General features: G+C 36.5%; 2 long non-coding RNA genes across 3 annotated transcripts in view; both read right to left on the bottom strand.

Annotated features, from left to right (window-relative positions):
* LOC141363840 (uncharacterized) overlaps positions 1–15224 on the bottom strand; it is a 169725-nt gene that overhangs the window by 54536 nt on the left and 99965 nt on the right. The window lies entirely within an intron of this gene.
* Positions 11006–14830, bottom strand: LOC129451104 (uncharacterized). Of its 2 annotated transcripts, XR_012369639.1 has the most exons (6): positions 14568–14830; positions 13751–13896; positions 13341–13434; positions 11676–11796; positions 11481–11595; positions 11006–11351 (listed from the first exon to the last, which is right to left on the bottom strand). It is a non-coding gene; the product is annotated as an uncharacterized lncRNA (long non-coding RNA). The 2 variants fall into 2 exon arrangements; XR_012369638.1 differs by lacking the exon at positions 14568–14830 and having other exon boundaries at positions 13751–14530.

Below are 15224 nucleotides of genomic sequence, written 5' to 3'. Positions count from 1 at the left end.
AGCTTCAGCCTGCATAGCTTAAAGTTCATTCATGATAACGTCGTATATATTTTAGCAACACAATTAACAGTTTTCTGCAAGCTACTGTTAAGATTGCTCATTTAAAAATATAACCAGAATAAAAATGGCTTACCTCTACACGTTTCCTTAGATTTGAAAGAGTATTCTTTTAAAACGAAATACATAGCACAGTTTCAAGGCAGGCAGAGAAGACACGAAGGACTCGTTCTTTTATTCAAGGACTTAAAAAAACTCGCGTAAATAAGGCCATTGTTGTTGTGACGGGTCAGTTATCTCCTCTGTTGTTTTTAAATGCAGTTTCATTCTCCAAACGATGCATTGGCTGGCTGCTGCACTCGCGCCGCTCGCGTAGCTTACGTGAAACAGCGCGGCAACCAAAACAAGTTCAAAACGAAGCGCATGCTGTACCCTGATTGGTGGTTTGACGCATCACGTGTGCATCTTAGTTTTTTTTTGTGCAGCTTTATATTGCCCAGTTACGTTTTTTATCCACTGATAAATAAAAAGGAACGACAGATTTTTTAAAATGTAGTGGAGTAAAAAGTAAGATATTTGACTTTAAAATGTAGTAAAGTAAAAGTAAAAGTCTCCCAAAATAAAAGTACTTGAGTAAAGTACAGATACACAAAAAAACTACTTAAGTACAGTAACGAATTACATTTACTTCGTTACTGTCCACCACTGCGTATATTATGTCAATTAATAAAATGCACCAATCATGATTTTTCATGACCAGTGTTGCCGAACAGGTGTGGCATGTGTGCATCTCTATTAAAGGTATAGCGGAAGATTTTCTTTTTCCGGGTGGATCATCAAGAATATTGGTCAATCATTCTGATGATATGTTGACGTAAGTCTGTCATACGTGCTCGTCCCTAGGTTTGCTTTCTGCACATGCACACTTTCAGGTGTATGTGTGGCAGTGGTGGACGAATTACACAAATCGTGTACTTGAGTAAAAGTAAAGATACCCAGGGTAAAATATTACTCAAGTAAAAGTAGAAGTACTTGCTTAAAATTTTTACTTGAGTAAAAGTACAAAAGTATCTGCCTCAAAATGTACTTAAGTACAAAAGTACTGTGATTTATTATGGCCGTATCATTTTTGTCACAAAATTCAAATTATGTGAAATAACTCTCTTGGCTAACCAATCAATTAATAAAAGGACATTAATAAATCAGACACTGATGTCTATTAAAATTATCATAAGCCTAAAACCTTAAAAACAAAAAATTTCCTTTAGCATCAAATGAAATAACAGGATTTGATAGCAGTAAGTCTCATTACAAGATTTATTTGTTAAATAATTTATCAGTTTAGGTGTAATAAAAACTTGACTTAAGCACAGGTTCACAATAGTTTTTAAAACATTAAATACATAACGTTATCTAGAAATCAGTCTCCCTTTCTTTGACAAATAAAACAAGCCTTACAGAATATAATTTCAGAAACGTTTTATGTGCTTAAGCATGTCATATGTATATTGTAATACATAATTAAATGTATTTATTTTGGAAGCAAAACTTTTGAAAATATTAATAACAATCTCAGTTAATAGGGAGCACTCCAATCCACCTGCCTGTTTAAGCATCATCCACTGCATGGCTAGTCAAAATGTCATTTATATTTTACAACAGTGTTGATAGTGATTAATTGTCATTTCAAAATAACAGAGCACTGAGCTTCAAATACAATGAACTTAAGTGAAACAGCTAACTACACAGCTAACTATACGGCTAAAAATAGCTTCAGCCTGCATACTGTAGCTTAAAGTTCATTCATGATAACGTCGTATATATTTTATCAACACAATTAACAGTTTTCTGCAAGCTACTGTTAAGATTGCTCATTTAAAAATATAACCAGAATAAAAATGGCTTACCTCTACGCGTTTCCTTAGATTTGAAAGAGTATTCTTTTAAAACGAAATAGCACAGTTTCAAGGCAGGCAGAGAAGACACGAAGGACTCGTTCTTTTATTCAAGGACTTAAAAAAACGCGCGTAAATAAGGCCATTGTTGTTGTTATCTCCTCCGTTGTTTTTGAATGCAGTTTCATTCTCCAAACGATGCATTGGCTGGCTGCACTCGCGTGACTCGCGTAGCTTACGTGAAACAGCGCGGCAACCAAAACAAGTTCGAAACTAAGCGCATGCTGTACCCTGATTGGTGGTTTGACGCATCACGTTTGCATCTTAGTTTTTTTGTGCAGCTTTAGTTTGCCCAGTTACGTTTTTTATCCACTGATAAATAAAAAGGAACGACCGATTTTTTAAAATGTAGTGGAGTAAAAAGTAAGATATTTGACTTTAAAATGTAGTAAAGTAAAAGTAAAAGTCTCCCAAAATAAAAGTACTTGAGTAAAGTACAGATACGCAAAAAAACTACTTAAGTACAGTAACGAATTACATTTACTTCGTTACTGTCAACCACTGATGTGTGGTGGGCTACGGTTTCAGCTTTCGTTGAAGGTCGCGTTCTCACCGTGTGTTTTCGAAATGTCTGAGGGTCACAAGAGATAAAGTGTCTACGAATTGTATGACAAGAAGAGAAAGACCTAAAAGCACAGGTTGGGCTTCCCACTGATGCCTCAGTTGCAAAGTTTCTACTCGACAGGTAAAGTTTGTCTTGCTATTTGGAGAAATCCATTTAAAATCACTGATAGTAAAAGTTGATGTAAGCAATGATTAGCGATGCTAGCCCTGGCACAAGTCACGAACCACGCAGACACGGTAAACATCTCAATGTATGAGCCATGCCGGCAGCAACTTGTAAACAGGGCGAAGAGAAGAGGCTTGTGCAGGCGTTCCCTCTCGGGAGCAGGTAGAGTGTTGCGCATGCGCGCATCAGAATCTAAATCGCGGCTGATAAGTCCTTATCAATAACTTTGTATATTTCTATTGTGCTTGTGAGGTTGCTCTTACATACACGTAATGTTACATACCACAGTTATATGATAAAAACAACCTGATCTCACGAATTTCCGTGGCATAGTCACGGAATTTTGAGCTCATTTTTCCGTGACATTCTCACGGATCTCCGCATATTTCCGTGGCCCTGCCACAGACTTTCTTTTCCGTGGCATTTTCACGGATTGGTTACTCAACTGTTTTGTCCTATTTTCTTACCATTTTCACTTCGGTTTAGGGTTAGATTTACATAAAATGACATCCCTACCCAAACCCAACTCTAACCCCAATGCCAGGTGACAATTGATTAAAGTTTAGAAAATATAAAAGAATACATCAGAAAAAATTGTATAAACCAATACTTACAGTGACAAAGTAATGCAAGCACCAAATCTAACCCTAAACCGAAGCGACAATGGTTTGAAAATAGGAAAAAGCAGTTGAGTAACCAATCCGTGAGAATGCCACGGAAAAGAAAGTCCGTGGCAGGGCCACGGAAATATGCGGAGATCCGTGAGAATGTCACGGAAAAATGAGCACAAAATTCCGTGACTATGCCACGGAACTTTGTGAGATCATGTTGGATAAAAAAGCTTTGTTGAGTGTTGGACCTTTCAAACTCAACTTGCCTAAATTACCGTATACAACACAGTAAGCGGGCATCAGAATCTAAATGGCGGCTGGTAAGTCCTTCCTTATCACTAACGTTGTATATTTCTATCGATATATTACAGTCGTATTGTTAAGTGTTGCACCATTATTAATCGTTTAATGTTTTTAGTAAATTAAAACAGTCAAACACATGTTTAGTCACGGATGTTACTCTTACAGGACATCTCTTACAAAGCAAAAGTGAAATGGAGTAGCTTAAATAAAGTCAAATGTTTTACTTACTGTGTATACTGCGGTGTCATTTTTGTCAGATCCAATATTAGTGATGTTTTTAATCACAGTCTCTCTGCAAATCCATCATCGACTTCTTTACAAATGAATCCGCGGTACACAAAGTAAACAAACACTCCCCACGCGAGCTGGAACTTCTTAAAAAAAAACTTTAAACACGCATTCCCAATGTTATGTTCCAAGCCTCCGAGTTAAGGTTATACAGCGTCTGTGTTGTTCCCAAACGGTTCTTCCACAACCGAACACTCTGTTTCCATGGGTACTTATAACACTGTGTCAAAATAAAATCTCTCAAGAAAAATGTATTTAAAAGTCATTTTGGTTACATTTGGCAATCTTTAAAGACATGTTTACTGATTGTTGAGACACTGCATGATTTGCTTTGCCCTGGCCCACACGTGTGTCAAGCGAAGCTGTGGGCGGGGCTACAAAATTGGTTGTTGTATGAAGGAGGTGTTTAAATTCTAATCTGACGTCATATTTCAGCACATTTCTGAATCGACTGTTTTCATGGCTTGGTGCCAAAAACTGTTAGGGGATGTTTTCGGTTCTCAAGCTTGCAGGATGTTCATTTAAGTATGATGACCTCTTATATAACAGAATATCAAGTTAAAATAAATTTTTTGATTCACTGCCCCGAATAAACAACTAATATTTCCCACAAAATCTGATTCTACAGCTTTTCAACACTGATTACTTGCTCAATAACTGATTGTGGTTGATTTTTAGCCAAAAGTTACTTCAAATACTTTAATACTTCAAAAGATAATTTATATTTAATGTTTTAGAAAAGAGACTGGAACACAAATGTTTCTGTTTGTGTGTGTTCAGACGTGTGGAAGATGATAAACGATCAGAACTGTACATATGACTTTACTACAGTTAATATTAATTTTACACATTTTAAGCATTATCGTATTGCATATTGTATATCCCATTATATTGCAAGTTACAGCTTATCACGCTTTTTTCAATATGGCAGCTCTAATATTCAGCCATATAGAAGAGGCTGATGTCTAGATATAACATGCCATAACATGATTACTGAGTACTTATAACTCCATTATAATAACCTGCTTTACATAACTGTAAAGTGCCAATGTTGTTTAACTCATTCTGCCACTTTTCCAACACTTGTCCTAGCATATAACCATGCAATTTATACTTGATATACAAATTTAACTCATGTTATACAAACAGTCACTTCATTCTTTGGTGCCTATCAAACAGGAAAGAAATATTATAGTACATAATACTAACTAGATGTGCACACACTGTGTTTTGTGGCCATTTTGTGGTGTTTAATTTGAATACAATTCAGTATGGCTCAATAACCACAGTACTATGTTAAGCCTGAATGCTCTTTATGCCAAATCTAGCTGACAGGATAGAGTTGATTAGTATGACCAATTAGTAAATTGCATAGCGCTGGTGGACAAGCACTTCTTCAAAACCACCAGTTTTGCTGTTGTTGCAGATCTCTGAGGGCTGGGTTTTGGGTTATGTTGTCCGTGGACTATAATGAATAGACCTCACATAATGATTGGGAAGAAAGGGAAATGGCATTTCATTAGGTCTGCAGCTTTTTGATTTTAATGTCTCTCTACACACTCACAAAAAGCATAGACTTGGCAAGTTTGAAAATCAGTTACGTCAGTGCATTTATACAGATGTAAAACGACATCAAACTGACCCAGAGAGGTAAACAAGACTCGGCTGGAGGGTTACGTCAGTCGATATGGGTTAAGAACTTTATGAAAGACTTTTAAGACTCTAAGCATTTTCTTAAAATTGCAGACTTACTGAAATGTTAAGCTCCACATTAATAATATTTGTTTATTCTTTTAATGATTGGAAAGCACATAAACTAACCCTTACAGAATTGCCACCACAGCAGAAAACACTGTTATAGAGCAGATGACGGTGCACCAGCATAACTGCAGCCCTCCTCAGCAATTTACTAATGGTCTTTGCATTGAGCTCCTGTCAAATGTATTGGCAATATGAATTCTAAACCTGATCACTTTTATTTAAGGCTCCAGGTGAAATCTGAAATTTACATCAGTTATTTAACACCTGACATCATGATTGTGTAGACATGATGGAGTATTTATACAGTGAGAGCGAAGGATAGGGAGAAGGTTGCTGTGTCGTAATGAAAGCTAAAGTCTGCCTTTAATTGTGAGGGTATGTATGAGCCCCTTGAGGTAATCCACATTCAAGGCAGATTCAAAGTGTCCTTCTTCAAATGGACAGATGAATTTAGAAAACTTTCCTGACCTTCATATCCGAGCATCTGGCGTACTCTGAATGCACTGTGGGTATCTGATGAATTTCTGCAGCATCAGAGATAATTGGAAGGCATGGGTGGGGCAAGACCATAAGCCGGACATTAAAATGCAGCACTGAGTGTTGCGTTTCAAAAAAGAAATGTTTTTCTTTCTCAAAAATGTTGGTTTAAAGGGGACATACGATGAAAATTTGACTTTTTCCATGTTTAAGTGCTACAATTGGGTCCCCGGTGCTTTAATCAATCTAGAAAATGTGAAAAAGATCAACCCAGTAACTTAGTTTTGGTAAACCGTTCTACACAAGCATTTGAAAAAACAGGTCATTGAAATTTGGTTCCCCTAGTGATGTCAGAAGGGGATACTGCCCCTTAACCTGCACTATCCAACTACGCCACTGCCATTTAGTACAGCTCATTTGCATGTTAAATGACACACTCAAAATGGCACATTTTTGAACACACCTACAAAGTTACAATTTTAACATGCTATAATAAATGATCTATATGCTATTTTAAGCTAACTTCAAATATGTACTCTCGGGACACCAAAGATTTATTTGACATCTTAAAAAAGTCTTGTGAAATGTCCCCTTTAAAGAAATAGTTTTTCATTATTTACTCGTGTCATTCAAAACATGTATACACTGGTTAATGTTGGGCTATTTTCAAAAGGGACAAACCAACCTGTTGGCTTGTAATTTAACCTATGCTGAGTTTTAAAACCCAGCATTTTCTGGATTAAAGGAATAGTCTACTCATTTTCAATATTAAACGATGTTATTACCTTAACTAAGAATTGTTGATACATCCCTCTATCATCTGTGTGCGTGCACGTAAGCGCTGGAGCGCGCTGCGACGCTTCGATAGCATTTAGCTTAGCCCCATTCATTCAATGCTACCATTTAGAGATAAAGTTAGAAGTGACCAAACACATCAACGTTTTTCCTATTTAAGACGAGTAGTTATACAAGCAAGTTTGGTGGTACAAAATAAAACGTAGCACTTTTCTGAGCGGATTTCAAAGAGGAACTATATTTTAGGGCGTAATAGCACTTTTGGGAGTACTTCGACTCGGCGCAGTAACACCCTCCCTCTCCCATTATGAGAGTGAGAAGGGGAGCGGACTTTTCAGGCGAGTCGAAGCACTCCCAAAAGTGCCACCACGCCACAAAACACAGCCCCTCCCCCAAATCCGCTCAGAAAAGCGCCACGCTCCACCTTGTACCACCAAACCTGCTCGCACAACCACTCGTCCCAAACAGGAAAAACGCCGATGTGTTTGGTCACTTCTAACTTTATCTCTAAATGGTAGCATTGAATGAATGGGGCCAAGCCAAACGCCATCGAAGCGTTGCAGCGCGCCCCAGCGCCCACGCGCACGCACACAGACGATAGAGGGATGTATCAACATTTCTTAGTTAAGGTAATAACATATTTTAATATTGAAAATGAGTAGACTTTTCCTTTAATGTAACCCAACGGCTGGGTTTGTCCCTTTTTGACCCATTTTTTAGAGTGTGACTTTCATCACATCAACAGAGCACATGGATAGAAATTCAATATGATTGCTTCCTAAATGTTTAAAAATGTAAGTTATTCAATTTATTAAAAACATTTATACTTAAGTTACTCTACACTTTAAAAAATGCTAGGATATTTTCAACCCATCATTGGGTCGAAAAGGGATGAGCACAGCACGTGCTGGGTTGTTTCAACCCAAAATACTGGGTTGTTTTAACCCATTGTTGGGTCAAATATAAACATTTTCTGAGTTAATTTCAACCCAGTTGCTTGGCTCGTCCCTTTTGACTCAACACTAGGTTGAAAAGAACCCAGCATTTTTTAGAGTGTAGTGTTCCTCTATAAGCTCATAAGAGTTGCATTTGTGAATGATTCATTCTTTTAAGTTGAATCTCTCGAATCTAAAGAATTTGTTGACAGTTTACAAAAAAAAATCGAATGATTCCTTGTTCTACTGCCAACTGAAGGTCAAGACAGAAGTGAATAACGACTTCAATTTCAGTCTGTTTCACACACAAAGCTATCATGTGGCTTTAGAAGACTTTTAAAACACACTGCGGCGATATGAGTCATATAGAGCACTTTTATGATCTTTCTGAAGCTTTTATTGTAATTGAATGGAAAAAAGTAAAGTACAATCTTTAGTATTTCTCCGTGTTGTGAAAGAAAGTCATACAGGGTTAGAACCAAACGAGGGGGTGAGTTTTAAGTTGAACTGTTCCTTAAAGAGACAGTTCACACCAAACAAAAACATCACCCTCACGTCATTTGAACCCCCCCACACTCAGATTTTTAGGAGGGTTTTCTACTATGAGAGTGGATTGTGTCCAATAGTACAGTAACCACCATTTAAGCTGCATAAGGACCCAAAATTGTGAAATTAACAACTCCAATTGACTTGTGTATATGTCATATATTTTAAGTGTCTTGACATTTTCTCCTCTGGTTTCTTGTTGTGGATATCACTGTCGTTCCAGTTGTAACACATGATTTAAAAGTAAACCTGCCTAAACAAGAGTTTAGACACTGAGAATGTTCACTGAAAGAGAAGCACACGACTTTTTCTTCAAATAATGTTTTTTACCAAACCCTGTATGTATGTCTTCAGGACACTTAGTACATGGCAAGAGTCGAGTGGAGTTATTTGTTTAACACTAGGGGTGTGACAAGATTAAATGTGTTTCGCGAGATTACATGTGTCTCGCGAGATTTCTTGTTGAGGTGCTGGCCGTTTCTCAAATAAAAGACTGCATCCTTCGGAGGTCGCATTTTTAAACTGCATTCACTTCATCACTGTCTTATTAGAGACTATTAACAATTATAAAGTTTACTAATTATTTAGTTAATCGCAAATTGTTGTAATATGCTCACGACTTGCGAATGTAATGCTCAGTTAATGAAATAAACCTTGATGACGTATTCAGCCTGCATATGCGACCTCAGAAGGATGCAGCTTTCTGTTTGACCTTTTACAGTGCATGCATTATATTTGTCTTTTACTGCGTTTGCTTTTTTGTTTAGGTTTCCAATAATGTTCGTTTGGGAGCTCGTGTGAAGTCTGAGACGCGTTGTGTTTGTATGTTGATCGGTGTCAGATGTGAAGTCTCAGCAGATTAAACCCTCACACAGAGTTTACATGATTTAATGTCTGCATGTTCTTGCTCAAAAATGACAGTGACTGTATCATTTCTAGTGTAAAGAAATGAACATATATTAAATATTAATATGGATTTAAAAAATTTGTGACTAAAAATAAGCGTTTCTCTCCATCTAAAGTGAAAGTGAAGAGAGCGCCCTCGAGACGAGTCCTCTATCGCCCCCTGCAGGCATTTGTTATAATACATACATAATGCTTTTTATTTATAGGCCACAAAATGTTGTTTAATGTAACTTGGTTTTAATACTTTATTTGAACCAATTATTATTGCATCTTCGTTATTATGTAATTTTAAATGCTACTGCACACTTGGGTCTATTTTTATTACCCCAAAATAACAAATTATTTCATTATCAGTTAGCAAAATAATTGTTAGGGGCAGTCCTTGATTAGTTAAAACATGTAAAAATAATGTGATTTCAGTTTCTTATTCATTTATTTTATCATTGAAGGTTTCTTAAAAAGTGTAAAAATATCGTCTCGTCTCGTTCTCGTGAACCCAATCTTGTGTTTCGTCTCGTCTCGTGGATTAAGTGTCTCGTCACACCCCTATTTAACACCTTTTGGGTCCTTTTGAAGCTTGAAGAAGTGGTCACCATTCACTCCCACAGTGACTAGAAAGCCCAAAACAACACATTAAAAAAAAATCTACATTTGGGTTCTGAACAACAATGGACACATTGGGGGATCAAATGATATGAGGGTAAGTAAATAATGACAAAGTTTTCGTTTTTAGGTTTAACTCTTTCCCCGCCATCGTTTCTTAAAAAATGTTGCCAGCCAGCGCCAACAATTTTTATGATTTCCCAAAAATGTTATGCATTTCAGAAAATGTTCTTCTTTAAATATAAAAACATACAAAAAAAATTTCATCCTAATTTCATTTGTTTTGTTTTTATCACCTCTCAAATATGGGTAGGTTTCTTTAAAAATACCAAATTTTGAGCAAAAAGCTGAGATAATTGCATTTTTGTGAAGGGTAACCTGGTGGATAATAGCGGAAATACAGATTGCCCGAAAAACTCGTCATTGGCAGGGAATCGTTTTCTCTTAAAGGGGTGGTTTAATGGTATTTCAAGCATTCTGAATTAACACAGTTATAGAGTTGTATCCTCATGCTAAACGTAGGCAAAGTGTCAAAAATGCATTTGGGCGTGTTACAGAGTATTTCTGTGCCAAAGGCACTTCTCCAGGGTTCGTAGAAGTTTCGGAAAGTTTTTTTCGATTACAGGTCCAGCTGACGTTACAGGGGTTTCTATAGGTATCACTTCTTTATATGGGCACTTCCCCCGGAAAACCCCGCACACCCGTCAATCAGCGGGAGACACTAGATCTTACAAACATCACATGACGCAACAGCTTTGTTTAGTTTCAAAACTCAACAATGGCACGAAAGAAGAAGTGTGTTTTGGATGTAAGGAGAAGAAAGTCAGCCTTATGAAAACAATGGATATAGTTTATTATCCGAGGTAGGCGCGGAGTTTTGCGTGTGTGTTTGATGTGCTGGATTTTCCCAACCGGGTCATGAGTTGCATGCGGTAAGTTAGACTTCTGTCTTATGTTGGAAATAGGTGCGTGCATATTATATAAATGACACGAACATGTAGTGAATCATAAGTTAAACAGTGTTGTATAGTGTTGCATGATTCGTACTCGCTCCTCGGTATTACTCCTCCTTGTACATTTTTTCGTACGTTAAAAAAATTAGCCACCCTACTCAAAACTTGCACATTAAAATACATGCAATTACCTTATCGGCAAGCAGAAATGCTTATCCTTCACAATACTAAAGATTTTTCCATAACAAAACAGACATTTCAATTCAAAAGACGTTTCATTTTTCTTAAACACGTTCCAACCTGGTATTAAGTTCTGTAGTTGTTTTACTCATGATGTAGTGGAAGGCTGCATCAGTGGTCTTCATCATGGAGGGAATGGCTTTTTGGTCCAGAAGGATGCAAAAATTCTGGATGCAACTTTTGTTCCCAACGCAGAGCAGGCAGGGCTGTGCTGATCCATCCACCTCAAAACATGGATTGATGCTCATCACCTAAGAGTGTTTTAAAAGAGTGTATTTGATGAATGTATTTATGAACTTGTATGCATTTACATGGGGTGAACAATGCAAGCAAACTAACTGCTGAATAAACAACTAGAACAAAATACCAAAAAACCTTACACAGCACAATCAGTAGCTTCAGTTGCACATTGACCCTCTCCAGTCTTTCTTCCTTTCACAAATGAAGGCAAGAAGTGAATGAGCCAGGGAAGAGCTGCCACATCACTGTCCCGTCCTAGCAAAACAGAATTTAAAGACCATGAGTATACAGTTAAACTTTAAAACCGTAAAAGTAGCAAACCCATGTACACTTACCATATTTAAACTATTGTTGACCAGACAGAGGGTCATCCATATCTTCATCAGGATATAGGCTGCAATTATCCTTTAATTGTTGTATGTTGGCTATTTTGCAATACATCGCCTCAGCATATTTCTGCAGATTTTCAAAGACAAAAAGGGTCAAGAAAATACCAAAAAGGATGCAGTTTTAACCGTTATTTGAATCAAAATCATCTCAGTATAATCATGTTAGAGACAGTGTACAGTACTAAAGTACTGTGTAGGGCTGTCAAAATGGCTGAACAAGTACATTCGAAATTCGTCCTTGAAAAATTATAAAATTCGAATTATATTCGAATTATAAAGACCTACTTTATCTTGGAGAAAATACTCCTAAAAGCTCACCACAAGAGGGCGCAGCACAAAGCCCCAATAATATAAACAAATCATGCACAGCATATTTTTTGTTAAAACGAATGTTATAAACACCAATAAATTAAACATAATTTTTTTAATTCATATGCAAAGGAACAAAAGTGCAAAATACCTCAACAGCCAGCGTGTGTAGGCTATTAACACAAACATAGTCAAGAAACTATCCATGAATACATTTACAAATAATTTTATGTACCATACATTAATTAAATTTACAAAAAATGTACAGAGCCTCAGTCAATACAGAACACACGGTGTCTTAATGAAATCAAAATTAACCAGTATATTTGTGCACCTGTAAATACAAAACGAATGCCATACATAGACAACGCATATTAATATAGGGCATTTTATATAATATATAAGTAGATAAATTTACGTGTTTCTAATAAAGTATGAAAACGAATGAATCTTTATTTAAGCTAAAATAAGTGGGAAAGATCATTAGTCATTTAAATTTTGTCAAGCTTAAACGCTATTCACAGCAACTTATATTATATTTTGTGTGTTCCTTGGTTGAAAATATGTAGAAATATATGCGAGTAATAAAGTACAGAACAGAAGTGTTTAACTTACGCAAGCCGTTAATAAAGCAGACTCTCCGTAATTAATAGAGGACGTGCTTGACAACAGTCGAGTTGGCAGATGATCATCATGTTTATATTTCACGCAGATAATGTTGATGAAAAACTTGCATATAAATGTCCACGTGAAAGTCAAGTTTCCAGTCAGTTATAAAAATAAAGCCACCGCGGCGTTACATTGCAACTCTCTCATATGCGGTGTGGACTCTGTAGATGCACTGGTTTTAATGTTGCTAAACAAGCAGCTGTATTATGGCACTTTTCGTGTTGATCAGTTATTTTAAACTGTAAAACTGCATTTAAAAGCAGACGACACTAATTCTGTCATCTCAGCTAGTGCCTTCTGTCATCTTCTTTGCGGATGAATTCCAGTTGATGCTCCAAAAACCAAAGAAGCATCACACAGCCCTTTTAATATGTATTCTTTCCGACTCGTAATCCCCACTGTCTTTTCTTGCTATTTTTCAAATGAATAATGCTGGCTTGCTTTGCATAGTTGGCTGAGCCGCTACGCTCTGTTACAATCCGCGTCAGTTACGTCATCATCACGTTGCGTGAGCTTACACAGGTAAAATTCGAATGCAAAGTTTTACGTTCGAATATGCATATTTTTTTTACATTCGACGAATATTCGAAATTCGAATTAAAATTTGACAGCCCTAGTACTGTGTGTACTCACATAGTTGGTAAGCTCTTATCCTCCAAACTGGGTTAAGGAATAACAGTTCCAGAATTCACGGGTATGCCGTATTCAAATATAGTCTGGTAGGGTCCTATCACAAAAAAATGACAATAAAGACTCTGAAAACTCAACATTCTTTTTATATTAAAAACAGCACTCAAAGACAATATGAATCTTCAATTATACATTTTCAAAATAGTAATCAATTTGATTGCTATTTAATATGATATCAATAGCAAAACGATGTATGAGAAGATAATATATTTTTATTAAAGTTGGCAGCAGGTCATGTCACTTTCTTGCCTGATTAATAACCATAATATGTACAAAACTACATATACTAAAAAGATTGGTTAACTGTTCAGTTATGTCAAATAAAATGATTTATATGTATAAATGAAACTTACCTTCTGTAATGAATTTATATAAGTATTAGCAGTCGTTTCTCATTGGAAGTCATCCATGTCAGGTCTTCTTTAATAAACTGCCCTAAAAACAGCATCTCTTCTGAATGATTTGAAGCACTCAGTGTGTACTTTCACCAAACTAGCATCTATAATGACAGAAAAACAAATGTTCGCCATACACGTTTTACACTTTCGTATGTATTTGCTATTTGCATCTGTCTGACATCTAGCGCCACGAAAAGCTTACAACACACAATGCATCCAATCTGTGCATATTCTGAGGTAAAATGAATTGTTGGTTTGGCGATATTTTCCCTGTTTGCATACATCTAAAAAAAAAACACATGACGATGCGGTTTTCTCTGTGTTTTTCAGTAATTTGAATAATTAACCGATATCCGTGCACTCACGTGCATGTAAACGACCTCGTTAACTCACGGTATCTAGCCTATATGATTACCTCATAACGAGCATCATATGGTGAATAAACGAGCTTTCATTTAACTTAATTTCATACCTTCAATTTGTAGTGCATGTCGCGTTTTATCACGGTTCAATTCTTACATTCATTCATATCTCCTGTTAATATAATCCTTCTTGGTTAAAACTTTTAGCTAGCAGTTTAACTTTATACCAAACTAACAAGGGAACAACGTAACACAAGGTAGCTCTGATTAAACTGAACCAAATAACGAACAAAGGGGAAATAAAATGGGAAAAATATCTTATTTAGGTTTTTTGGCAAATGGCTGCGTAGAGTCAGACAGAGAAATAACAGTTTAATTTATCTAAACCATGTGAATATTATGAGATTTACCTGCTCTCTTCAGTCCTCCTTTGAAAGAAAATGGCGGTAAAATCCCTGGCAGGAAATGGTTAGTGGAGGCGTGGCTTGATTTACACCGCTCAGTGTGAAATCTGGTAACACCCTTGTTTTACACTGACACTGTCGTGGATATAACACTGGCCTAGCAATGGCAGTGTTATTTTATTACCAGATAGTGTTAAAACAGCATCAACACTGTGTATTTAACACCATCCCTGAAAATTTAACACTGGTGATTTTGCTGTGTAATCTTTCTTTTATAAATCTGATTAAACTAAAGACTCTTTGGAGATATAAAGGATGTAATACTACTCTATAGGTACTCCAGATTAACATCAGAAATGCAGAAACAGCGTGTGTTACGTGAGCTTTAATTGACGAGTTAACTTGTCAATGACGGGGAAAGAGTTACAGTGGCGTCTAATGCTATTTCATGAATTCTGACTTTTTACGCTGTTGGATTTGGATTCTCAGTCTAAAATAGCCAAAAACATAAAAAAACAGGTGGATGTAAAGTATGTCATATTTCCGTTTCGAATACTCTTTGTCAGGGTTCGTACAAGTTTTAGAAAGTTTTTATCAACCACTAAATCTGTTATGTCACAACTGGCGGAGGTACAGTGAAAGTCCTTGTATGGGCACTTTCAC

Source organism: Misgurnus anguillicaudatus, chromosome 5 (genome assembly GCF_027580225.2).
Source record: "Misgurnus anguillicaudatus chromosome 5, ASM2758022v2, whole genome shotgun sequence".
Lineage (NCBI taxonomy): Eukaryota > Metazoa > Chordata > Actinopteri > Cypriniformes > Cobitidae > Misgurnus > Misgurnus anguillicaudatus.
The sequence above is the reverse complement of the archived record's forward strand: the minus strand, read 5'-3'. Positions and strand labels throughout refer to the sequence as shown.